Source organism: Hyperolius riggenbachi, chromosome 6, assembly GCF_040937935.1.
Source record: "Hyperolius riggenbachi isolate aHypRig1 chromosome 6, aHypRig1.pri, whole genome shotgun sequence".
Taxonomy (NCBI): domain Eukaryota; kingdom Metazoa; phylum Chordata; class Amphibia; order Anura; family Hyperoliidae; genus Hyperolius; species Hyperolius riggenbachi.
This window is the reverse complement of record NC_090651.1, coordinates 250,312,392-250,340,182: the sequence shown is the minus strand read 5'-3', so window position 1 is coordinate 250,340,182 and position 27,791 is coordinate 250,312,392. Positions and strand designations below refer to the sequence as shown.

At 45.1% G+C, this 27,791-nt stretch overlaps 1 protein-coding gene across 1 annotated transcript in view; it reads right to left on the bottom strand.

Annotated features, from left to right (window-relative positions):
* Positions 1-27,027, bottom strand: part of RER1 (retention in endoplasmic reticulum sorting receptor 1) — a 73,463-nt gene extending 46,436 nt beyond the window's left edge. The window contains exon 1 of the mRNA XM_068240668.1: positions 26,896-27,027. The gene's annotated coding sequence lies outside the window, so the exon portion shown is untranslated. The remainder of the gene's footprint in view (positions 1-26,895) is intronic.
* Between the last annotated feature and the right edge of the window lie 764 nt (positions 27,028-27,791).

Genomic DNA, 27,791 nt, shown 5'->3' with positions numbered 1-27,791 from the left:
AGTATAGAAAATACAGTTAGCCCAGTATAGCAAATACAGTTAGCCCAGTTTAGCAAATACAGTTAGCCCAGTATAGCAAGTACAGTTAGCCCAGTGTAGCTAGTACAGTTAGCCCAGTATAGCAAGTAGTATAACAAGTATAGTTACCCCAGTATAGCTAGTACAGTTAGCCCAGTAGTATAGCAAGTACAGTTAGCCCAGTATAGCTAGTACAGTTTGCCCAGTATAGCAAGTACAGTTAGCCCAGTATAGCAAGTACAGTTAGCCCAGTATAGCAAGTATAGTTACCACAGTATAGCAAGTATAGTTACCACAATATAGCTAGTACAGTTAGCCCAGTATAGCTAGTACAGTTAGCCCAGTATAGCAAGTACAGTTAGCCCAGTATAGCAAGTACAGTTAGCCTAGTGTAGCAGGTACAGTTAGCCCAGTATAGCAAGTACAGTTACCCCAGTATAGCAAGTACAGTTAGCCCAGTATAGCAAGTACATTTAGCCCAGTATAGCAAATACAGTAAGCCCAGTATAGCAAATACTGTTAGCCCAGTATAGCAAGTACAGTTAGCCCAGTGCAGCTAGTACAGTTAGCCCAGTGTAGCAAGTACAGTTAGCCCAGTATAGCAAACACAGCCCAGTATAGCAAATACAGTTAGCCCAGTATAGCAAGTACAGTTAGCCCAGTGTAGCTAGTACAGTTAGCCAAGTATAGAAAATACAGTTAGCCCAGTATAGCAAATACAGTTAGCCCAGTATAGCAAATACAGTTAGCCCAGTATAGCAAGTACAGTTAGCCCAGTGTAGCTAGTACAGTTAGCCCAGTATAGCAAGTAGTATAACAAGTATAGTTACCCCAGTATAGCTAGTACAGTTAGCCCAGTAGTATAGCAAGTACAGTTAGCCCAGTAAAGCTAGTACAGTTTGCCCAGTATAGCAAGTACAGTTAGCCCAGTATAGCAAGTACAGTTAGCCCAGTATAGCAAGTATAGTTACCACAGTATAGCAAGTATAGTTACCACAATATAGCTAGTACAGTTAGCCCAGTATAGCTAGTACAGTTAGCCCAGTATAGCAAGTACAGTTAGCCCAGTATAGCAAGTACAGTTAGCCCAGTATAGCAAGTACAGTTAGCCTAGTGTAGCAGGTACAGTTAGCCCAGTATAGCAAGTACAGTTACCCCAGTATAGCAAGTACAGTTAGCCCAGTATAGCAAGTACATTTAGCCCAGTATAGCAAATACAGTAAGCCCAGTATAGCAAATACTGTTAGCCCAGTATAGCAAGTACAGTTAGCCCAGTGCAGCTAGTACAGTTAGCCCAGTGTAGCTAGTACAGTTAGCCCAGTATAGCAAATACAGTTAGCCCAGTATAGCAAACACAGTTAGTGCAGTATAGCAAATACAGTTAGCCCAGTACAGCAAGTACAGTTAGCCCAGTGTAGCTAGTACAGTTATCCAAGTATAGAAAATACAGTTAGCCCAGTATAGCAAATACAGTTAGCCCAGTATAGCAAGTACAGTTATCCCAGTATAGCAAGTACAGTTAGCCCAGTGTAGCTAGTACAGTTAGCCCAGTATTGCAAGTAGTATAGCAAGTATAGTTACACCAGTATAGCTAGTACAGTTAGCCAAGTGTAGCCAGTAGTTGCCCCAGTAAAACTGCCCCAGTGTAGGTAGGAGAGGTGCCCTCTCCCCCCAGCAAGCCCCCCCCCCACCCCCGTGGCCGCTGCTCCTGTTACCTTATGAGCGGGCAGTCGCTTTCTTCCTTATATTCCCCCAGGCGCTCCTGTCCTCGGTTGCAGCATCTCGTAATACAGCAGCGCTTCCCGCGCGGCTGCTGTAAGAAAGAGAAGGAAGCAGGGCAGCGGCTTCCTGTAGCGGCGATCGCCGTTACCATGGGAACCGCTGCCCCACCTCCTTCCCTCCTTACAGCAGCCGCACAGAAAGCGCTGCTGTAATAACTGCTGCAAAGAGTAGAGGGGCTAGCCGCTATTGGATTGGGGAATATAAGGGAGGAAGCGGCCGCCCGCTCATAAGCTAACAGGAACGGCGGCCGCGGGGGGGGGGGGGGGGGGGGTTAGGGGGGGGGTGGAGAAAGGCCAGATCCGCCGCGGCCCCCAGAAATTTGCCCACGGACCACCAGGGGGCCGCGGCCCCCAGGTTGGGGACCTCTGGGTTAGGGGATAGGATTACTGTGTTATTGTGTAGTTAGTACTGCAGTCAGTGTGCTGGTAGTTGTTAGAGTTGTTAGAGTTCACCCCGGGGAAGAGATCCGGGGCACCCCAGGACAGATTGGGGGCACGTGCCCCCCAAAATAGGGCTAGCGAAGCCCCTGGTGACCAGATTTTTCTGGGTCCAACCTGGGGATGGGAGGGGTGTTCCCCAAAAAATGGGCGTGGGGGATCGGTAATTGCCAAAAAATGGGCGAGGCCATGACATTGTATGGGCGGAGCGTAACCGTAACCCCAAAGCAGCAACTATAGCCAACTATGACCATTAAATAATAAATGCAGCAACAGTTACCCCAGAAACCAGAAAATAAACGCAATGTGGGCAACATTTCAGCAGAAAATAAACACAATTTGGACAACATTTCAGCAGAAAACAAACGCAAATTGGGCAAAATTTCAGCAGAAAATAAATGCAATTTGGGCAACATTTCAAAACAAACACAATTTGAGCAACATTTCAGTAGAAAATAAACAGAATTTGGGCAACATTTCCAGCAGAAAACAAACGCAATTTGGGCAACATTTCACTAGAAAATAAATGCAATGTGGGCAGCATTTCAGCAGAAAACAAACACAATTTGGGCAACATTTCACCAGAAAATAAACGCAATGTGGGCAGCATTTCAGCAGAAAACAAGCATAATTTGGGCAACATTTCACCAAAAAGTAAACGCAATGTGGGCAACATTTCAGCAGAAAATAAACACAATTTGGGCAACAATTGAGCAGAAAATAATGCAGTGGGCAACATTTCAGCAGACAATAATGCAGTGGGCAACATTTCAGCAGCAAATAACGCAGTGGGCAACATTTCAGTAGAAAATAACGCAGTGGGCAACATTTCAGCAGTACAGTTAGCCCAGTGTAGCTAGTACAGTTAGCCCAGTATAGCAAATACAGTTAGCCCAGTATAGCAAACACAGCCCAGTATAGCAAATACAGTTAGCCCAGTATAGCAAGTACAGTTAGCCCAGTGTAGCTAGTACAGTTAGCCAAGTATAGAAAATACAGTTAGCCCAGTATAGCAAATACAGTTAGCCCAGTTTAGCAAATACAGTTAGCCCAGTATAGCAAGTACAGTTAGCCCAGTGTAGCTAGTACAGTTAGCCCAGTATAGCAAGTAGTATAACAAGTATAGTTACCCCAGTATAGCTAGTACAGTTAGCCCAGTAGTATAGCAAGTACAGTTAGCCCAGTATAGCTAGTACAGTTTGCCCAGTATAGCAAGTACAGTTAGCCCAGTATAGCAAGTACAGTTAGCCCAGTATAGCAAGTATAGTTACCACAGTATAGCAAGTATAGTTACCACAATATAGCTAGTACAGTTAGCCCAGTATAGCTAGTACAGTTAGCCCAGTATAGCAAGTACAGTTAGCCCAGTATAGCAAGTACAGTTAGCCTAGTGTAGCAGGTACAGTTAGCCCAGTATAGCAAGTACAGTTACCCCAGTATAGCAAGTACAGTTAGCCCAGTATAGCAAGTACATTTAGCCCAGTATAGCAAATACAGTAAGCCCAGTATAGCAAATACTGTTAGCCCAGTATAGCAAGTACAGTTAGCCCAGTGCAGCTAGTACAGTTAGCCCAGTGTAGCAAGTACAGTTAGCCCAGTATAGCAAACACAGCCCAGTATAGCAAATACAGTTAGCCCAGTATAGCAAGTACAGTTAGCCCAGTGTAGCTAGTACAGTTAGCCAAGTATAGAAAATACAGTTAGCCCAGTATAGCAAATACAGTTAGCCCAGTATAGCAAATACAGTTAGCCCAGTATAGCAAGTACAGTTAGCCCAGTGTAGCTAGTACAGTTAGCCCAGTATAGCAAGTAGTATAACAAGTATAGTTACCCCAGTATAGCTAGTACAGTTAGCCCAGTAGTATAGCAAGTACAGTTAGCCCAGTATAGCAAGTACAGTTAGCCCAGTATAGCAAGTACAGTTAGCCCAGTATAGCAAGTACAGTTAGCCCAGTGTAGCTAGTACAGTTAGCCAAGTATAGAAAATACAGTTAGCCCAGTATAGCAAATACAAATAGCCCAGTATAGCAAATACAGTTAGCCCAGTATAGCAAGTACAGTTAGCCCAGTGTAGCTAGTACAGTTAGCCCAGTATAGCAAGTAGTATAACAAGTATAGTTACCCCAGTATAGCTAGTACAGTTAGCCCAGTAGTATAGCAAGTACAGTTAGCCCAGTATAGCAAGTACAGTTAGCCCAGTATAGCAAGTACAGTTAGCCCAGTATAGCAAGTACAGTTAGCCCAGTATAGCAAGTACAGTTAGCCTAGTGTAGCAGGTACAGTTAGCCCAGTATAGCAAGTACAGTTACCCCAGTATAGCAAGTACAGTTAGCCCAGTATAGCAAGTACATTTAGCCCAGTATAGCAAATACAGTAAGCCCAGTATAGCAAATACTGTTAGCCCAGTATAGCAAGTACAGTTAGCCCAGTGCAGCTAGTACAGTTAGCCCAGTGTAGCTAGTACAGTTAGCCCAGTATAGCAAATACAGTTAGCCCAGTATAGCAAACACAGTTAGTGCAGTATAGCAAATACAGTTATCCCAGTACAGCAAGTACAGTTAGCCCAGTGTAGCTAGTACAGTTATCCAAGTATAGAAAATACAGTTAGCCCAGTATAGCAAATACAGTTAGCCCAGTATAGCAAGTACAGTTATCCCAGTATAGCAAGTACAGTTAGCCCAGTGTAGCTAGTACAGTTAGCCCAGTATTGCAAGTAGTATAGCAAGTATAGTTACACCAGTATAGCTAGTACAGTTAGCCAAGTGTAGCCAGTAGTTGCCCCAGTAAAACTGCCCCAGTGTAGGTAGGAGAGGTGCCCTCTCCCCCCAGCAAGCCCCCCCCCCCACCCCCGTGGCCGCTGCTCCTGTTACCTTATGAGCGGGCAGTCGCTTTCTTCCTTATATTCCCCCAGGCGCTCCTGTCCTCGGTTGCAGCATCTCGTAATACAGCAGCGCTTCCCGCGCGGCTGCTGTAAGAAAGAGAAGGAAGCAGGGCAGCGGCTTCCTGTAGCGGCGATCGCCGTTACCATGGGAACCGCTGCCCCACCTCCTTCCCTCCTTACAGCAGCCGCACAGAAAGCGCTGCTGTAATAACTGCTGCATAGAGTAGAGGGGCTAGCCGCTATTGGATTGGGGAATATAAGGGAGGAAGCGGCCGCCCGCTCATAAGCTAACAGGAACGGCGGCCGCGGGGGGGGGGGGGGGGGGGGTTAGGGGGGGGTGGAAAAAGGCCAGATCCGCCGCGGCCCCCAGAAATTTGCCCACGGACCACCAGGGGGCCGCGGCCCCCAGGTTGGGGACCTCTGGGTTAGGGGATAGGATTACTGTGTTATTGTGTAGTTAGTACTGCAGTCAGTGTGCTGGTAGTTGTTAGAGTTGTTAGAGTTCACCCCGGGGAAGAGATCCGGGGCACCCCAGGACAGATTGGGGGCACGTGCCCCCCAAAATAGGGCTAGCGAAGCCCCTGGTGACCAGATTTTTCTGGGTCCAACCTGGGGATGGGAGGGGTGTTCCCCAAAAAATGGGCGTGGGGGATCGGTAATTGCCAAAAAATGGGCGAGGCCATGACATTGTATGGGCGGAGCGTAACCGTAACCCCAAAGCAGCAACTATAGCCAACTATGACCATTAAATAATAAATGCAGCAACAGTTACCCCAGAAACCAGAAAATAAACGCAATGTGGGCAACATTTCAGCAGAAAATAAACACAATTTGGACAACATTTCAGCAGAAAACAAACGCAAATTGGGCAAAATTTCAGCAGAAAATAAATGCAATTTGGGCAACATTTCAAAACAAACACAATTTGAGCAACATTTCAGTAGAAAATAAACAGAATTTGGGCAACATTTCCAGCAGAAAACAAACGCAATTTGGGCAACATTTCACTAGAAAATAAATGCAATGTGGGCAGCATTTCAGCAGAAAACAAACACAATTTGGGCAACATTTCACCAGAAAATAAACGCAATGTGGGCAGCATTTCAGCAGAAAACAAGCATAATTTGGGCAACATTTCACCAAAAAATAAACGCAATGTGGGCAACATTTCAGCAGAAAATAAACACAATTTGGGCAACAATTGAGCAGAAAATAATGCAGTGGGCAACATTTCAGCAGACAATAATGCAGTGGGCAACATTTCAGCAGCAAATAACGCAGTGGGCAACATTTCAGCAGAAAATAACGCAGTGGGCAACATTTCAGCAGAAAAAAACGCAATGTGGGCAGCATTTCAGCAGAAAACAAACGCAATTTGGGCAACATTTCACCAGAAAATAAACGCAATGTGGGCAACATTTAAGCAGAAAACAAATGCAATTTGGGCAACATTTCACCAGAAAATAAACACAATCAGAGTGTGACAATCAGAGTGTGTGCTGCAGGCAGCTGCTATGTGTCTGTGTGTGTGCTGTGCACAGACCAGGCCAGCTGCTGCCTGCTGGCCAGCTATTAGCCTTAGGTATAGGTTAGGGCAGGGGTCCCCAACCTTTTTGAGCCCGGGGCCCACTACACCGACCAAAATTTTCTCCGGGGCCTCCTGGGGGAAGGGGGGGGGGGGGGGCGGCGGCTGTTGCGGCGGCAGTTAGCCCAGTATAGCAAGTATAGTTACCACAGTATAGCAAGTATAGTTACCACAATATAGCTAGTACAGTTAGCCCAGTATAGCTAGTACAGTTAGCCCAGTATAGCAAGTACAGTTAGCCCAGTATAGCTAGTACAGTTAGCCCAGTATAGCAAGTACAGTTAGCCCAGTATAGCAAGTACAGTTAGCCCAGTATAGCAAGTATAGTTACCACAGTATAGCAAGTATAGTTACCACAATATAGCTAGTACAGTTAGCCCAGTATAGCTAGTACAGTTAGCCCAGTATAGCAAGTACAGTTAGCCCAGTATAGCAAGTACAGTTAGCCCAGTATAGCAGGTACAGTTAGCCTAGTGTAGCAGGTACAGTTAGCCCAGTATAGCAAGTACAGTTACCCCAGTATAGCAAGTACAATTAGCCCAGTAAAGCAAGTACATTTAGCCCAGTATAGCAAATACAGTAAGCCCAGTATAGCAAATACAGTTAGCCCAGTATAGCAAGTACAGTTAGCCCAGTGCAGCTAGTACAGTTAGCCCAGTGTAGCTAGTACAGTTAGCCCAGTATAGCAAACACAGTTAGTGCAGTATAGCAAATACAGTTAGCCCAGTACAGCAAGTACAGTTAGCCCAGTGTAGCTAGTACAGTTATCCAAGTATAGAAAATACAGTTAGCCCAGTATAGCAAATACAGTTAGCCCAGTATAGCAAGTACAGTTATCCCAGTATAGCAAGTACAGTTAGCCCAGTGTAGCTAGTACAGTTAGCCCAGTATTGCAAGTAGTATAGCAAGTATAGTTAGCCCAGTATAGCAAGTACAGTTACCCCAGTATAGCAAGTACAATTAGCCCAGTAAAGCAAGTACATTTAGCCCAGTATAGCAAATACAGTAAGCCCAGTATAGCAAATACAGTTAGCCCAGTATAGCAAGTACAGTTAGCCCAGTGCAGCTAGTACAGTTAGCCCAGTGTAGCTAGTACAGTTAGCCCAGTATAGCAAACACAGTTAGTGCAGTATAGCAAATACAGTTAGCCCAGTACAGCAAGTACAGTTAGCCCAGTGTAGCTAGTACAGTTATCCAAGTATAGAAAATACAGTTAGCCCAGTATAGCAAATACAGTTAGCCCAGTATAGCAAGTACAGTTATCCCAGTATAGCAAGTACAGTTAGCCCAGTGTAGCTAGTACAGTTAGCCCAGTATTGCAAGTAGTATAGCAAGTATAGTTACACCAGTATAGCTAGTACAGTTAGCCAAGTGTAGCCAGTAGTTGCCCCAGTAAAACTGCCCCAGTGTAGGTAGGAGAGGTGCCCTCTCCCCCCAGCAAGCCCCCCCCCCCCCACCCCCGTGGCCGCTGCTCCTGTTACCTTATGAGCGGGCAGTCGCTTTCTTCCTTATATTCCCCCAGGCGCTCCTGTCCTCGGTTGCAGCATCTCGTAATACAGCAGCGCTTCCCGCGCGGCTGCTGTAAGAAAGAGAAGGAAGCAGGGCAGCGGCTTCCTGTAGCGGCGATCGCCGTTACCATGGGAACCGCTGCCCCACCTCCTTCCCTCCTTACAGCAGCCGCACAGAAAGCGCTGCTGTAATAACTGCTGCAAAGAGTAGAGGGGCTAGCCGCTATTGGATTGGGGAATATAAGGGAGGAAGCGGCCGCCCGCTCATAAGCTAACAGGAACGGCGGCCGCGGGGGGGAGGGGTTGGGGGGGGGGGGGTGGAGAAAGGCCAGATCCGCCGCGGCCCCCAGAAATTTGCCCACGGACCACCAGGGGGCCGCGGCCCCCAGGTTGGGGACCTCTGGGTTAGGGGATAGGATTACTGTGTTATTGTGTAGTTAGTACTGCAGTCAGTGTGCTAGTAGTTGTTAGAGTTGTAGTACTACTGTGTTAGCTTTCTACAGAACTGTTGTGCTGTGAGCAGTGGCAGTGTGACAGTTAGTGTGCACTAGTGTCTTCTCCTCTGCTGTCTGACTTTCACTCGGCACTTGTCACTTGCCACGTGTCACATGGCACTTGCCATGTGTCACGTGGCACTTGCCAAGTGTCACGTAGCACTTGCCAAGTGACACGTGCTAAGTGCCAATTGCACACATTACACCTGCTGCATTGCCCTGCTCCTGCTGCCTGTGCAGCTCCCACCTCCAGGCCAGGGTGCCACAGGCCACTGATAACACCTATATTTAACCCAAAACACAATTGCTGTATCATTTTTTGGAGGTGTCTCGACTGAAAACTGTCATGTCCCAGTTGTGCGGTTGGACTTTGGAATGTGGGCTGCACAACCGCTGTCTGGAACCTAGGCCTAATGTTAATTGACAGCCATTTTTTTTTTGGGGGGGGGGATTTTAACTCCCCACATTATCAATTAGTGTTCCCTTTTACAAAATAATGATGCTACATGCCTCACATACCCTATAAAACGTTTTTAAATCAATTTAAAGGCCACTTCCTGTTTTCTATTAGGATATCTGAATCCGCCGGATACTAGGGTCGGATACCCGATTCGGATCGGGAAATTTTGAACTCAGATATCCGACCCGGATCGGATAGCAGGGTATCCAAATCAAATCCGGATTTTGAAAAGGGGTATCTCAGCAGCACTGGTGAGGATATGTACCGGGGAGAGAGATTGTGGAGAGCTTTGTGGGTTAGGGTTAGGAGTTTGAACTGGACCCTCTGGTTAATAGGCAGCCAGTGAAGAGCTTGACGGAGAGGGTCAGCAGAGGAAGATCGAGAAGAAAGATGAATGAGACGAGCAGCTGAGTTCAGTACTGACTGGAGCGGGGCCAGTCTGTTAGAAGGTAGTCCACAAAGTAGTATGTTGCAGTAGTCCAGACGAGAAATTATAAAAGCATGTATTAACATTTTCGTTGTGTCTTGAGTGAGAAAAGGACGGATGTGAGATATATTTTTGAGTTGGAGATGGCAGGAGCTGGTTATGGAGTTAGAAAAACTCTAACAAAATTTTGAGCCTTATTTCTTCTTTCCTATACCTGTTCTAATGTGCTCTGGCATACTGCAGACTTTTCTAGTTGCACTGTTTCTGTAATATTTCTAATCTTCTTGGCTCTGTCGGCCTCAGGCTGGAATGTGTGGAATGTGCAGCACTGCTTGTGATAGGCAGAAGCTTTACACACCCTCTCCAAGCTCTCCTCTCAGCCTATCACACTCTGGTTAGCAGCCATGTCTTTTGTTTGTAAACACTGCCTAAAACTGGCAATTACAAGCCAGGATTGCAGCAGAGAGTGGCAGAAACAGCACAGAGGGGCCCAGGAGAACATAATGAATAGAATGGTATGCTTTTTATTGTAAGAATTTTAGAGTACAGATTCTCTTTAACATGAGGAATAAAAGAGAGAGATGAGTCGAATATTACCCCAATCCCTGATTTACATTCTGACATTTATCACATGGTGACATTTTTACTGCTGGCAGGATGTAGCTGCTGCTTGCTTTTTTGGCAGTTGTAAACAGCTATTTCCCACAATGCAACAAGGTTCACAGACAGGGAACTGCTAGGACCATGGTCCTCAGAGTTTCTGTTGGGAGGAGTTTCACCACAATATCAGCAATACAGAGCCCCCTGTTGATTCCTTTGTGAAACGTAATAGATTTCTCATGTAAAAGGGGGTATCAGCTACTGATTGGGATGAAGTTCAATTCTTGTTCACGGTTTCTCTTTAAGCCATGCCCCTTTTCATCTTTAAAGGAGTACTGTAAACCCTAAAAAATGAAAAGAATTGAACTTACCTGGGACTTCTACCGGTCCCCCACAGACGTCCTGTGCCCATATGGGGACAAACCGATGCTCCGGTCCTCACTGCCAGCTCACTTCCATTTTTTTGCGACTTAAATGATGCAAACTACTGCGCCTGCGCGGCCGCGCGCATTCTCGTTTCCACTGATATCACCGAGTGCTTCCTGCACAGGTGCAGTACGGTCACAGGGTCACAGTGGTTTGCAACATTAAAGTCACAAACAGCGGAAGTGAGCCGGCTTCAGGGATCGGAGGATCATTTTGTCCCAGTGCAGGCTCAGGGCGTCTGCGGGGGACCGGTTGAAGCCCCAGGTAAGTTCAACTCTTTTCTTTTTTTTAGGGTTTACAGTACTTCTTTAAAGCAAGCCTGAACTGAAAATTAAAAGTCAAAATAAACATACACAAGTCATACTAACCTCCTGTGCAGTGTACTCATCAATCTCTTTCTCCTCTCCTGCATCCTGTTTGTCCACTGTGATCAATAGAATTTTCCATTCTCCATTTTGAAAATGGCTATCAGCCCATAACAGCTTCCTGGTTAGCACACCCACAGTCTACTCATCAATCTCTTTCTCCTTTCCCGCGTCCTGTTTGTCTACTTGTGTTCTATGGAATTCTCCATCCTCCATTTTAAAAATGGCAGTGACCCTAAAACAGCTTCCAGGTGAGCACACTGTTAAACTGTAATATCGCCCACTTGAGCCATAGGGAAACATGGACTTTACCTTGCTCATCAGTTGTCCTTTCAGACAGGAAGAGGAAGATTTGGGATCCAGAAAACCACATTAAGAACTGGAAGGGTAGAGACTAGGGATAGGATTCCATTGGTACAACATACAATATATTATCTGAGAAGATAGGTACAATAGTCAACAAACATTGGACCATTTTAAAACAGGGACTACCGACCATACGTGAATTTCATGTACATCCATTATTGTCCTTCAAGAGAGCACCATCGTTGAGGGATAAAATAGTGAAAGGTGATATAGGTGTCGAGACCGCACGGGTGACCCCCAGGAGGGGTACTTTCCCCTGTCTTGGGTGCCACCTGTGTGGTCACATTATAAAAGGGGACGTATTCACACATCCGAGTAGAGGTACAAAATTTAATAGTAATGGAAGTTTTACATGTGAGTCGAGATATGCGGTCTATTTGCTTAACCTCCCCAGCGGTACGGACAGAAATGTCAGTCCAAAAAAACATGCTGTGAACGGTATAAACATGCATACACATCAATACTCTCCTGCACTGTATACTAGACCCTTGCTTGACACATTTTGGCAAGTTACAGGAAAAAAAATAAAGTTTATCACTTTTTGCACAGAAATCCTGGGAAAATTGAACGCCAGGGAGGTTAAATGTCCCTGCGGCACTAGATATGTGGGTCAAACCACCTAGTGCCTCAGGGACAGAATTGCTTCGCACAAGTCGAGTATTAGGACGAGGAATATGGAATTGGCGGTTTCTGAACATTTTTGTAAATTTGGACATAGTGTATCACAATTGAGGGTACAGGTTTTGGAAGGAGTGCCACCATTGAGGAAAGGAGGTGACAGATTGAAGGAATTGCTGAGACGGGAATACTTTTGGATAAAGAGACTTGACACCTTAGAACCTAAAGGTTTGAATTGTGAATATGATATCTGTAGATTAACAGTATAATATAGATAGCTCAAGTAGAGTTGGATGGATGTTTAATTGCCATCATTCATGGGTACATTACAGTCAGTATATTCACCTGCATGCCATGCTGCACTTGCTTTCACAGATGTGGCGGTTTTTGTGCGTTTTTGGACGCGTCCATGCGTACTAATGTACGGATGTGATATGCCTGTTTTTATGCGGATACATTACCTATAGGTCAACGCTAATGCGTATTGTCCTTGTAGATATTGGACGCCTTGTACGTTTTAGGACGTGTTATTGCGCATTTAGGTGCGGAGGTGACTCATATAATTTTTATGCGGACGTCAGAGGCATATTTTTGACGTACCACAGCCAATGGGTATTTTTGTACGGGTTGTACGCGTGGAAGTCTTTTGGCGGACGCTGTCAGCCTAAGTCCTAGAGCGGACGCTGTTGGCGGCATGGCCTTTGTGTATTTTTGTACGGGTGGTATGCGTAGAAGTCTTTTGGCAGACGTTGTCGGCTGAAATCTTTTTGCGGACGCTGTCGGCGAGAGTACCTATGCATAATTTTTTCCGCATACGCGTAGTCTGTGAGGCGGACGTTGTAGGCATGCAGGTGATTGGCTGTTTGGTTTTTGAATCCCAAATGAACACTCAGAGCCCATTCACACTAGAAATCGCTAAACGCTAACGCAAAACGCTGAGCGTTTTTCTGGCGTTTTTTCCTAGCGTTTTTTCACTGTATGGAGAGCGTTTTTCCAGCGATTAGCGTTTTGCGTTTTACTAGTTCAATTCAAATACTTTTATTGAAACGCTAATCGCTCCAGAATCGCTCAGAAAACGCTGCATGCAACGCTTTTGCGTTTCAGCAAATCGCTAAACGCTTAGATGAGAACACTTCCATACACTTTCATTGTGCACACGTTTTTCAAATCGCTAGCGATTTTCAGCAAAGCTGAAATCGCTCTGAAAACGCACAAGTGTGAATGGGCCCTAAGCGATAGATTGAAGTGTTTTTTAAACCAGTAGAATGTATATGCATACTAAGGATTGAGGATTAAGAGGAATTCAGCACATTATTGTGAGTGAGCACTGTGTTTTGCTGGGATTGGTGGATTTTATTCATGAATATGTAAATTGTAAGTCTTCCATCAGGTCCTCTTGAGACCTATAAAAACATGTGTAGTATGGAACAGATTGTCAGACTCTGCAATGATTTGAGAAAGAAGGGTCGAAACGCTTGTGCGTCATCTACTTGCAGACCTGTTTTTATCATGTTTTTTGTACTATGAGCTATAAATAAAGAAACTTGAAGAATAGATGGTGCGGACCTTTGGTGATTGTTGTCCTTTCAGTTATAACTGACAGCAACTGATATATTTCAGTTCTGATACAATCTTGTCAGAAATGGAACGAATCGTATGAAGAAAATGGTGAGCTTCTGAGAGGAACTAATGGCAAGGTAAGTATGTAATCTTCATTTGCAGGTACCTCATTTGTTTTACTCGTTTCAGGTTCACTTTAAGCCACACCCCTACTTTTGCCAACTATAAGTGGGCATGTTTATGAAAGGTATGTTGATGGAGAGAACTGTAAAATAGGCAAAGTGACCCTTAAATACATATACAGTAGAATCCCTTTACAGTAAACTCCAAGGGACCAGGAAAAGTAGTTAACTATATCAGAAGTTTAATATATCAGAATTGGCCATACATTGTATATTTGCTGGGACCTGGGGACTGAGTTCTATCCAGAGCTGTACTATATCAGAGTTTACTATAACGAGATTCTACTGTACATCCACAAAACCACACATAATATGGCAATAGTACCTCCAACATCACACATAATGCAGCAGCATTACCCCCAAAACCACAAGTAATATCTCAGAGTTACCACCAGAACCACACATAGCAATAAGGCAACGTTACCCCAAAACTCACATCTGAAATGGCAACGTTATCCCCAAAACCACACATAATATGGCAGCGTTACCTTCAGAACCACATGCAATATAGCAGCTACCCCCAAAAGCACTTGTAATATCACAATGTTACATCCAACCCCCCCCCCCCCCCTCTCCCCCTGTAATATGGCAGCATTCGCTCCAAAAGCACACAGAATTTGGCAGCATTACCTCCGAAACTACACTTAATAAGCATCCTCCAGATCTCTGTGAGTGTTGTGTATGGTGCTGTGCTGGTCTGTGAGTGCTCTCCATGTCTCCCTACATGCAGACAGAGCTGCACCCCCTTATCGGCTGGAGCAATGCTGCATCATCTGGCGCTAGTTTACTTTAGGGGACCCAGCAGGAAAACAAACTTTATGGGCGTAATTTACTACAACTACTGGAAACCTAGCACGTAAGAGGGTGCTGTCCACCAAATCACATTAGACAAATTTCCCTATGAGGTTTTCTGCTGGGGCCCCTAAGGTAGAGTAGTGCCCGGCGGGTTGGCATCTTCTGTGCAGGCGCGGGCATGCAGCCGCACCACAGGCCTACATCACCAGGAGCGCATTGTGCCTGCTCAGTAGTGCTGCGCAGGCACAGTACGCTCTGGATGAAGTGGGCGCGGGATACTTCAGAGCCTGACTGCGGGACCAGAGGGAAAACTGGAGCTTTGGCTAGGGTCAGAGTGACAACTAGGGGCTAGAAGAGGCCCCAGGTAATTAAAGATTGTTTTTTTTTTCTGTCACCTGGTTTATCCTTTAAGGACACCTGAACTGAGAGTAATATGAAGTCTGCCATATTTATTTCCCTTTAAAGCGGAATGAAACCCAGCATTTCTACTTTGCTCTAATAGATTATTTACAGTATATTATATACAACCAGCATTATTTTTTTTTTACTAGAACTGCATTTAAAGGGTTAACACAGGCTTTAGAAGCTTCCCTTCCAGCAGAGCTGGCCGCTTCCAAACTTTACATAATGTTACCTTGTGTTTAATTGTATCAAGGGAGAAATGTAAACAAAGCCTTCTCTAACACTGAACAAAGTTAGACAAGCATAAATGCTTTCTAATGCTTTCTGATTAAGTTAGAGGATGAATAAAGCAGTTATAAATAAAATGCAAAGTCAGCTCTCAGAGTAAAATAAGTGTACTTTAGGAATGTATAATTCCTAAATGAATATTAATACTTATGCACAAATGCAAATATGCTAACCGTATGGCATATAAAAAGTAGGAAAACATGTTTTTATTGAATATCATGTCAGGGTTTTATACCAGTTGCCTGGCGTCCTGCTGATTTCTTTGGCTTAGTACAAATGTGAAACACGCATGCAGCTAATCCAGTCAGACTTTGGTCAGAAACATCTGATCAACAGGTCAGCCAGGCAACTGGTATTATTTAAAATGAAATAAATATGGCAGCTTCCATATCCCCTCTCAGTTTTGGTGTACATCAGCAATACTGGTATATGTTCATTTGATAAAGTAAAGTAGAAAGAGGAAGCACTAGTAGCAGTTCCCTGCCCTTATGAGCTTACAATCTAGCAGGTAGTGGGATGGAGACGCTAGTGAGGACATCATTTATAAGCTTGATTTTGAGGTCATTGGGCTGTTTGCTACATTTATGGTACCTACAGGTAGGGGTGCAGAGGGATATGGTGAAAATATCACAATCTCTATTTTGCAGATAATAAGCTTGAGAAAATGGGTGGACATGAATGCTGAAATAGCAGATAGATAGTGGACTCAAGATAATAGAAGCTGAGAGATTTGGGTGTGATCATCATACGTGTAATACTGGAAACAGTGTGTTAATTGTTCCCATATCATGAGTGTAGATGAGAAGAGGTTCAAGAATGGAACCTTGTGGTACACCGAAAGCAGGCATAAATAAGAGTTACCGTAGTACAGGACAGGTAAAAGCAAATAGAAGAATATACTGACCAGGCCCTTAATCCCTAGTGTCAAGAAAATCTGTAGAAGCAGAGAATGATCAACAGTATCAAAGGCAGTGGAAAGGTCAAGGAGCATGAGAGACCACGTCCACGTATTTTTTAATAATACTTTGCACTGTAGCCACTGGAACTTGAAAACATGTAGAAATGGCCATGTAGCCCTTTCCTGACTTGTGAGCAGTCACAATGCGCAGCTACAGGTACTCACTGAGCTCCTTTGTCTTAATGGGGCATTCACATGCTCACTATCGGTCTTTTATGCAGCACAATTGTCAAACAGCTTTTGTTGTGAAACAAGTTGAAACAACTAAAAAAAGTATTTTGCTATTGTTCAAAAAGCTGATAAGACTGCTAAGAAGTCAATCCAACAGTTGAATTGACTTCTTATCAGTCTTCTCAGCACATTTTGTAGTTGTTTCAACTTGTTTTTCAACAAAAGTTGTATGGGGCTTAACAGACAAGTTTGATAGATAGTTGGACAGATAGTTGGTAGGTGTGATGAACCTTCAGGACCCGTTTCCACTTGTGCGGTGGGAATGGATGCGGTAAAAATTCGCATGCAGATGCGAATTTTGCATGCGGTTATATGCAAATTTTCATGTGAATTCGCATACAATTTCGCATGGATAACAATGTATGCGAATTTAACCATGGCAGTGCCTGTGTGCTTTTGTATTGATTCCATGCGAAATCGTATGCGAATTTGCATGAAAATTCGCATACCAATACCGCATGCAAATTCCCTATTAAATACATTGTATGTGAATCACGTAGCGGTAGGCGAATTCTGATGGCTCTGCCGTGCAGATTTTTTCTGCACAGAAAAACGCAAAGGAATCCTGACAAGTGGAAACAGTCCCATCCACTTGTATTGGCTATGCAAATTCGCATGTGGCAAACGCAAATTCGCAACAGTGGAAACGGCCCTTAAAGGCTCATACACACATCAGACCATAGTCTTTGGAAAATGAAAGATCACAGACCAATTTTACCACCCTTCATGTAGTATGAGAGCCATACCTTCACAGTCTATTCTATGGAGCTGAACTCCCCATCAGACAGAAATCTTTGCAAGATGCTTCACACACACATGCTGTACAGACACAAAAGATCAGTATCTGCAAAAGATCTGTTCCTGCAAAAGATCCGTTCCTGCAAAATGCATTCATAGTGTATGATATCTGCAGATCATCATACACACCTTGTTTAACAGACATTCATCTACAGATCAGATCCACCAGGATGGATTTTCAGATCTGCAGATGATTGTCTGATCTGCAGATGAATGTCAGTTAAACAAGGTGTGTATGATGATCTGCAGATCTCATAGACTATGAATGCAATTTGTAGGAACAGATCTTTTGCAGATACTGATCTTTTGCAGATACTGATCTTTCCTTATGCCTCCATGGCAGCACCTATGGGTATGTCCCGCCCCTTCCCTAATAGGACAGGTGACTAGATAAATTGAAGGCAGGTCCGAGCTTCCCCGTCTATTTTTTTCGTCCTTACCTCATACAGGTGTTTTATTTTTGCTCCTGCACCTATCTGCCACCATCCGTGGAAAATCCCATCAGGTTCAGCCTCTCCTGATGTGGGTTCATAGCTCTAAATGAGTTGCAGAGCAGCCCCGTTCTGTTGGTCTTGGGGGCACCGATACCGCGCTTGTTGGAGCTGTCAGGAGGAGAACAATGGCCTCCTGTTTGCGCGGTGTCCCTATGGTTATCAGCTAAAGTGCTGTTTGCAGGCCCGCAGAGCGAGATTCTTCCTGCGTTCCACCGCTCAGGCAATGTCGGGCGGCCGCGCGTCACTTCCGGTTGCGCTTCACAGTGGACTGGAAGTGGTGTCATCTGAGGAGCCGGCGGCTTTGAGTGCGTTCCAGTTGCCCGGAAGGGTTGCCGAGGGCGGGGAGGACTCTAGAGGAGGGGCCAGCAGCCTATTTAGAGTCTGTGGCATGGCGTGCCGGCGTCTCCAGAGTCAGGAGTATCATGGAGGAGACTGTCGGACCGTCTGTCACTTTGGACTAAGCAGATACAAACTCATTGGAGGTAGGTGGAATCTGATACATTGCTCATCACTGCCCAATGTTTCTTAAATCACAGGGACCACAAGCTACATTATGGACTCTGTTGCGCCTGTCACAGACCAACCCCAGATTGATAGGTGGGTGCTCAAGGTAGGTCCTTTCTTACAGGGAAAAGAGTGCACTATTTTTATCTAAAGAGACATATTTTTATGTCTCCTGGCAGCCCCAGAAGACTACAAGCAGAAGCTCCAAGGCCAAGTTCCCCAAGAAGATCGCGATCACGCAGAAGATCGAAATCGCGCAGAAGGTCGCAATCACGCAGAAGATCGCGATCACGTAGAAGATCTCATAAATCATATCAAAATCATGTCGATCGTCTAGGCGTGATCGATCTAGAAGCAGATCACCCAGAAGGCATCATCATAGAAGGCCACCAAAACACTGTTGGGCATGCGGAAAGGACGCTCTGCCAGGAAAGATGGTATGTGGAGACTGCTTTGGCCAGATGACACGAGAGCAGCAACCAGTAGAAGTCTCGCAGCTCATTAAAGATGCAGTTCAAGAGTCAATGGCACAATATATTTCAAGTCTGCCACAGTTACCCACATCAGAGCCAGAACCCTCTGTTTTACCACAGGAAATGGAATCCCACAGTGAAGAGAGTGAAGTAGGCTTTAACTACGCCCTAGTCGAGCCATACGTAAAAGCTGTAAGACAGGCCATAGATTGGGAAGAAGATGAAGAGGAGGAATTAAAGGACAAAAAGCAAAAGAGAACATACTATAAACATCTCAAAAAATCCTGCACCTATTTTCCATTTATGGAAGAGATTGACGCTGTGATCTGCGAGGAGTGGAACAAGATGGAAAAGAGGACTACTCTTGGCAACAGATTGGCTAAATTATACCCGTTACCCGAGAAGGATACTAAGAGATTCGACAATGCTCCCGTAGTGGATGCCTCGGTAATGAGGCTAGCAAAGCACGTTTCGCTACCATTGGAAGATGCAATCTCCTTCAGAGACACTATTGACAGAAAAATGGATATGGATCTAAGAAAAAACTACACAATCTCGGGAGGTGCCATTAGACCTGCCATTGCACTAACATCAGTTGGGAAAGGCATCCAGGTCTGGACGGACAATCTTGAAGTATTAATTAAAGAAGAGGCTGATAGAGAACAGTTAGTCGCGGCATTGCAGGAACTGAAACTGACAGCAGACTTCGTCGGTGAGGCAGCAATGGACATCGTATGCTCAACTGCGAGGGCCATGTCTTATGCAGTCACAACCAGAAGAGCACTCTGGCTGAGATCGTGGTCGGCCGATCCAAACTCGAAGCAAAATTGGTGCAAGATACCATACGACAGGAAAAATCTATTAGGAGAACGTATGGATACAGCGATAACACGAGTGACAGGGGGGAAATCTGGGTTGATACACCAAAATAGAAGGACAAGAAAACCCTTCACTAGCCAGCAGTTGAAATCACAGCAAGCAAGATTTAAAAATGCAAAGTCCTACAAACCAGGTAGAGATTATCGTAGAAGTTGTCAGGCTGGTCAAACAACCTTAGGCAAGTTCACTAAGCAGAAATCGACCCCATCAACAGGCTCAGCTACGAAAGGTTTTTGATGGTGCGACCGCCCATGTGTGTCCGGTCGGGGGAAGACTCCAATATTTCAGTGACATATGGGCGGAACATATTCCCAACCCTTGGGTTGTGGACACGATTCGACATGGCCACAGATGGAGTTTCAGAAAAGATCCTCCGGAACAACACTTCGTTCCCACAAAGATCCCGAGATCGGAAGACAAGAGACAAATTCTGATGTCATACGTACGGAACTAAGAGCGAAGAATGCGATTGTCAAGGTGCCTCGACAGGAGAGGGGAAAAGGTATAGACTCATATTCTTTGTAACAAAAAAGACGGGCGAACTGAGACCGGTCCTAGACCTTCGAGTACTAAACAGCTTTATAAGATTACCCCGATTCAAGATGGAATCGCTACAAACAATCATTCTAGCAACAAGGAAATCAGACTGGATGTTATCGGTCGATCTAGAGGATGCATATTTGCATATCCCCATATACAAGAAGTTCCAATGTTTTCTCAGATTCTCGATACAAAATCAACACTTCCAGTTTGCTTGTCTACCATTTGGGATAAATTCTGCACCAAGAACGTTTACGAAAATTCTGATTCAAGTGATTGCTCTTCTTCATCTTCAGGGATTGCGAACATACCATTATCGGGACGACATCATTCTTCTTGCACAAGATCAACAGCAGATAGTGCGTCAGAAAGTGATCTTGTTAGAGACTCTCCAAAAATTTGGATGGTTAATCAGCTGGCGGAAAAGCCAGTTAACTCCAGTACAAGATATGATATTCCTGGGAGCCAGATTTCAAACCACGCAGAACGCAGTGAGGTTACCCGAGGAAAAGAAACGAAGATAATTTCAAAAATCAGACAGACTCTATCACTTTCTCATTTGAGAGCCAAACACTGCTTAAGTCTCCTAGGCTCCTTAACTGCGACCATTCCTATGGTACGCTGGGCACAGTGGCACACAAGGCCATTCCAATGGGGGTTTCTATCCCAGTGGCACAGGGAAAATATGCTGCAATGGATACAGCTGTCACCGGCTATGAAGAACAGTCTGAGATGGTGGCTAAATCGTCAGAATTTGAACAGACACTTACCAATACAGGCGGAACTCCCCATCATAATAACTACGGACGCCAGTTCGAGGGGATGGGGTGCACACCTGGGACAGCAGACAGCCAAGGGCAGATGGGGCCAGCAGAAATCGAAGGAACCGGCAAACATATTAGAACATAAGAGAGCTTCCCTTCAAGCAATGATCCATTTCTTACCGATCATTATCAACAGGTCTATATTAATCAGGATGGACAATCGGACAGCTGTGGCCTACCTCAACAAACAGGGTGGTACGAGGAGCCACATACATACCTGGGACCACGAATATTACCACAGATTTCCTCAGCAGGAGGACAGTGGACAACAACGAATGGGTGTTGAATCAATCAACTTTCGACATGATATGCAATATGTGGACCATTCCGGAAATAGACCTAATGGCAACACCTCTCAACAGGAAATGCAGGAGATTCTATTCTAAATTCCCCTGCCGTCTTGCGGAGGGCACGGATGCGATAACAGTTGCTTGGAGATTCAGAACCGGATATGTTTTTCCTCCTGTCCCTATGATCAGCAAGCTACTCAACAGACTAGCTTAGGAGAAGGTAACAATTATTGCAATCATACCGTTCTGGACGCATCGTCCGTGGTTCCCATTACTGTGGGAACTGAAAATCAAACCGCCATGGATCATTCCAGTAACACAGGAGACTCTAATGCAGGGTCCAGTCTCTCCGGACCCTCACTGGCTGAATTTAGCGGCATGGCTCTTGAGAGGGAGAACTTAAGGGAAAGAGGCTGTTCAGAAGAAGTCATACGAACGATCTTGCATTCTAGAAAACTGTCAACTAATCAGACCTATTACAGAATATGGAATAGATTTGTGGAATACTCAAAGCTAAAGAACTTTAATCTGAAGATTCCGGACGTCACGCAGATATTAGCTTTCTTGCAAACAGGAGTTGAAAGGGACTTGAGTTATGCGGCCTTAAAGGTACAAGTTACCGCATTGTCCGCATTAACTAACATTAAGTGGGCTCTCAACCCGTTAGTAATTCAGTTTCTAAGGGTAGTAATAAAGATGAAACCACCAAGGAAGTCAATGTTCCCCAAATGGGACTTGCCTCTTCCTGCATTCCAAGATACACAATCTCAGCTGCCTCACAAACTAGACATAGGACGAGTAATCAAAGAATACTTGCAGGCCACCTCATCTTTTCGCAAATCAGACAGGCTGTTTGTGGTACCTTCCGGTTACAGAAAGGGGGAACCAGCCTTGTCAAGGACCATCGCTTCTTGGATTGTCAAGACAATTCAATCCACATACAGGGCTGTCAATCAGGAACCACCAACTCAACTCAGGGTGCACTCGACAAGATCGGTGGCAACATCCTGGGCAGCGTACACCAACGTACCAGCGGACAAGATCTGCCAGGCGGCAAAATTGAAGACAATCAACACCTTTATGCAGCATTACCGGGTGGACCCGGCTGCAAATTCTACTTTAAGTTTTGGCAAAGCTATATTATCTTTACAATCCTAGTTGGAAGCTAATTATGTTAATAAATTTATTTTTGTGCAGCAGCAAAAGGTTTCCCTCCCTATTATTTCTTACATTACTCTAGCTAAATCCCGTAGGTGCTGCCATGGAGGCATAAGGAAAATGGAAAATTGTATACTCACCTTACGGTAATTTTCCTTTCCTGATGTGTCCATGGCAGCACATAGCGCCCACCCTATTATCGGTACGGCCGAAAAGTACATAGACGGGGTAGCTTGGACCTGCCTTCAATTTATCTAGTCACCTGTCCTATTAGGGAAGGGGCGGGACATACCCATAGGTGCTGCCATGGACGCATCAGGAAAGGAAAATTACCGTAAGGTGAGTATACAATTTTCCGTTTTTGTGTCTGTACAGCATCTTTGTGTGCAGCATCTTGCAAATATTTTTTTCTGATGGGGAGTTCAGCTCCATAGAAAAGACTGTGAAGGTATGGCTCTCATACTACATGGAAGGGGGTAAAATTGGTCTGTGATCTTTCATTTTCAAAAGACTATGGTCTGATGTGTGTATGTGGCCTAAAGCTACGTACACACATGCGACAACGATCGTTCGTTGTGAACGACGAACGAACTTTTAATTGATGAAAGGACGACCTAAGTAAAGTTAGTTTTAAAAGGTGTGTAACGATCAGATCGTTAGAACGAACGTTACATCACGTAAAAGCAACTATTGCGCCTGCGCATAAAAATGAAAAGTTCCATGGAGAAATAGTGAAATGCGCATGTCAAGCCTAGTAGGAACGACCGTTTCCAACAATGTACTACTCTTGCAAACGATCGTCGTTGGAAAAAATCCGCAAAGCTAGATCGTTCGTTTTTAACGATCTAGCTCGTCCGTCGTTAGACTTAATAGTCGTTGGCTGCTTTTTTTAAAAAACGATCGTCGTTTGAAACGATCGGGGAACGATCGTTTCAAACGACTATAGTCGCATGTGTGTACCCACATTTAGGCTCATACACACATCAGACTATAGTCTTTGGAAAATGAAAGATCACAGACCAATCTTACCAACCTTCATGTAGTATGAGTGCCATACCTTCAAAGTCTTTTCTATGGAGCTGAACTCCCCATCAGAAATTTTTTTTTGCAAGATGCTGCACACACAAATGCTGTACAGACACAAAAGATCAGTATCTGCAAAAGATCTGTTCCTGCCAAAGACCGCTTCCTGCAAATTGCATTCATAGTCTATGAGATCTGCAGATCATCATACACACCTTGCTTAAAGGGACTCCGAGCTCACGAAAAAAAGAAAAGTTGTACTCACCAGGGGCTTTCTCCAGCCCAGTGCTGGTCGGGAGGTCCCACGCCGGCGTCCTGGCTCCTCTCCTTCTCCCCGCTCCGGTATAGCTGACAGGCCGCAGCCCGGGCGACACTCGGTGGAGTGTCGGGCTGAAGCTTCCGCGTATGACGCGGATTACGTCACACGCCGGCCGCCTCGCGTCATCACGGCGGCCGGCGTGAAAGTACTGCGCATGCACGATTAAAGCGCGCATGCGCAGTACTTTCACGCCGGCCGCCGTGATGACGCGAGGCGGCCGGCGTGTGACGTAATCCGCGTCATACGCGGAAGCTGCAGCCCGACACTCCACCGAGTGTCGCCCGGGCTGCGGCCTGTCAGCTATACCGGAGCGGGGAGAAGGAGAGGAGCCAGGACGCCGGCGTGGGACCTCCCGACCAGCACTGGGCTGGAGAAAGCCCCTGGTGAGTACAACTTTTCTTTTTTTCGTGAGCTCGGAGTCCCTTTAACTGACATTCATCTGCCGATCTGAAAATCCATCCTGGTGGATCTGATCTGCAGATGAATGTCTGTTAAACAAGGTGTGTATGATGATCTGCAGATATCATAGACTATGAATGCATTTTGCAGGAACTGATCTTTTGCAGATACTGATCTTTTGAATGTCTACAGCATCTTTGTGTGCAGAATCTTGCAAAGATTTCTGTCTGATGGGAGTTCAGCTTCATAGAATACACTGTGTAGGTATGGCTCTCATACTACATGGAAAGGGGAAACTTGGTCTGTGATCTTTCATTTTCCAAAGACTAAAGGCTCATACACACATCAGACCATAGTCTTTTGAAAATGAAAGATCACAGACCAATTTTACCCCTTTCCATGTAGTATGAGAGCCATACTCTACACAGTCTATTCTATGGAGCTGAACTCCCCATCAGACAGAAATCTTTGCAAGATGCTTCACACAAAGATGCTGTACAGACACAAAAGATCAGTATCTGCAAAAGATCTGTTCCTGCCAAAGATCTGTTCTTGCGAAATGCATTCATAGTCTATGATATCTGCAGATCTCATACACACCTTGTTTAACAGACATTCATCTGCAGATCAGATCCACCAGGATGGATTTTCAGATCTGCAGATGATTGTCTGATCTGCAGATGAATGATCTGCAGATCTCATAGACTATGAATGCAATTTGCAGGAACGGATCTTTGGCAGGAAGAGATCTTTTGCAGATACTGATCTTTTGTGTCTGTACAGCATCTGTGTATGCAGCATCTTGCAAAGATTTTTTTCTGATGGGGAGTTCAGCTCCATAGAAAAGACTGTGTAGGTATGGCTCTCATACTACTTGGAAGGGGGTAAAATTGGTCTGTGATCTTTCATTTTCAAAAGACTATGGTCTGATGTGTGTATGTGGCCTATGGTCTGATGTGTATATGAGCCTTAAGCCATGACTGTCCACAAACCAACTGCAGAGAGCTGCTGTTTTTCAACTGTTGAGTTGATTAAAACAGCTGTTCTCAATTAATAAGGGCAATTAAGATGCTTTAGGACCACTTGGACCATTTGGAATGGTATAGAACTTTGGATTTTCCCACAGACTGTAAGGCCTGGAACCCACTGAAAAACGCAAACGCAAAAAGCAACCCCTAGCGTTTTGTCTGAGCGGTTTGCAAGCGGATTCATGCGCGTTTTTGGTCGTGTTTTGCAACATTGTATTTTTTTCCCCAGCGGGTGCCTAGCGTTTTGCGTTTTGCGTTTTTATCCTGATTGGTCCTGTGAATTATTTTTCATTTTGTTACAGTGTGCTTAACCGCAAAACGCTAGCAAAACCGCTCAGTTTAGGTTTTGCTGAGCGTTTCTGCTAGCGTTTCAATACTTTACATTGAAGCGCTAACGCTCCCAAAATGCTGCAGGTCCTGCATTTGCGTTTCTGGGAAACGCAAACGCTCCTGTGGAAGTTGCCCCATCCATTAACATTAGCCCAGCGTTTTGGCAAACTGCTAGAGTATCGCAGTGCTGCCAAAACGCTGCCAAAAGCGCTCCTGTGGGTTCCAGCCCTCACAGTTTGTGAAGGGTATGAATAATTTTGAACTGGAGACTTTTTGCTGAAATGTAAATAAACGCTGAGAAATGTTTTTTTTCTACAATAATGTCTCTTTTACATCGTCTTATTATCTTTTGGGAGACACCTATGTCATTTCCCATCAAAAAATTACTTGCGGGTTGAATAAAAGTAATGGTAGCCATACACTGGTCGATTTGCCATCAGATCGACCAAGAGATAGATCCCTCTCTGATCGAATCTGATCAGAGAGGGATCGTATGGCTGCCTTTACTGCAAACAGATTGTGAATCGATTTCAACATGAAATCGATTCACCATCTGTGAAGCTGCCGCTGATGCCCACCCCCCCTCCCCGTCAGCTATACATTACCTGCTCCGCCGGTGCAAGTCCCCCGGTTTCCGCTCTCTTCTTCTCCACGCTGGGCTCGGACTCCGGCTGGCTTCACTGAACTTACTGTCCAGGGAACAGTAGAGGGCGCTCTACTTTTTAAACTTCCTGCCGGGACAGGAAGTTCAGTGAAGCCAGCCGGACTCGGAGCCCAGCGTGGAGAAGAAGACAGCGGAGAGAGCGAGGACACACGCCGGCAGAACAGGTAATGTATTGCAGCTAGCGTCGGTCGTTGGGCATTCGAACGCCGCTATCGACGCACTACCGACCTGCTGGCGATCGAGCAAAATCTTCTGCACGGACAGATCGACGGGAACGATTGATTTCGGATGGAAATTGATCGTTCTGTCAACGTTTGCGCAACGATTTCACAGCAGATTCAATCACAGTGATCAAATCTGCTGTATATCGGCGGGATAATCATTAGGTGTATGGGCCCCTTAACGTTAAGTCAAAATTTACCAGGGGTATGAATAATTATGGGCAGCGCTGTATTGTCTTGCCACTTAACTGTCCTTCAGAGGGGCTCACAATCTAATCCCTGCCATAGTCATATGTCTATGTATGGTGTAGTGTATGTATCATAGTCTAGGGCCAATTTAGGAGAAAGTCTATCCGGAGCACTCCATAGAAAACAGTTCCTCAATTTCTTTATAATGCAGTTTGCAATCTGCATAAAAATCAATTGTAAAACAAATATAAAAAACAAAGACCGCATCTCCGTTTTCAGTGGTATTTGTTGACAATGTTCACCGCATTAGTGGTTTAAAACCTCACGTTTCTCAATATTAAGAAAGTTCCCCACAGCAGCGGTTAAAAAACCAACTCACGTTCCTTGATGTTTTTAGAAGGAGAGCAGAGGAAACACAGCAGACTCTGAGTGGCACTTTCAGTCTTGCTGGTCCGTGTATCGGTGGGATGCCGGATGTTCAGGGTGACGTCACCACTCTTGTCCCAGCCAATCAGCCGACATGTTTCAATAGGACCGCCTATCATAGGATCACATCCATAACATTACATTAGCAAGAGCTTTTCAAATCACAAGAGCTTAGACAAGGCTTAGAAAAGCGCTGCTAGTGGGTTTCATGCCTAAGGCCTGGTGCACACCAAAAGCCGCTAGCAGATCCGCAAAATGCTAGCAGATTTTGAAGCGCTTTTTCTTATTTTTCTGTAGCGCTTCAGCTAGCATTTTGCGGTTTTGTGAAGCGTTTTTAGTGTAGTAGATTTCATGTATTGTTACAGTAAAGCTGTTACTGAACAGCTATTGTAACAAAAAACGCCTGGCAAACTGCTCTGAAGTGCAGTTTTTCAGAGCGGTTTGCGTTTTTCCTATACTTAACATTGAGGCAGAAACGCATCCGCAATCCAAAATCTGCAGCAGCCTGGGAGTATGCGTTTCTGCAAAACGCCTCCCGCTCTGGTGTGCACCAGCCCATTGAAATACATTACCCTAGCGGATTCGCACCCGCAAGCGGATCGCAAACCGCAGCAGAACCGCTCTGGTGTGCACTAGGCCTAACAGCTGATTCATCTCGTCTCTGTGCTGGTAAATAAAGCCTCTTTTGTAAAGCTACGTACTCATGTCGCGATTTTACCGACGATTTTCCTGACGACCGACGATGCGATGTGGGTACAGGTGCGCAAACATGAGAATATCGCTTAGCGTCACGCCACAATAACGACCGTCATGGCGGATCGAATGCTAAGATCTCCGACGACTCCTGCG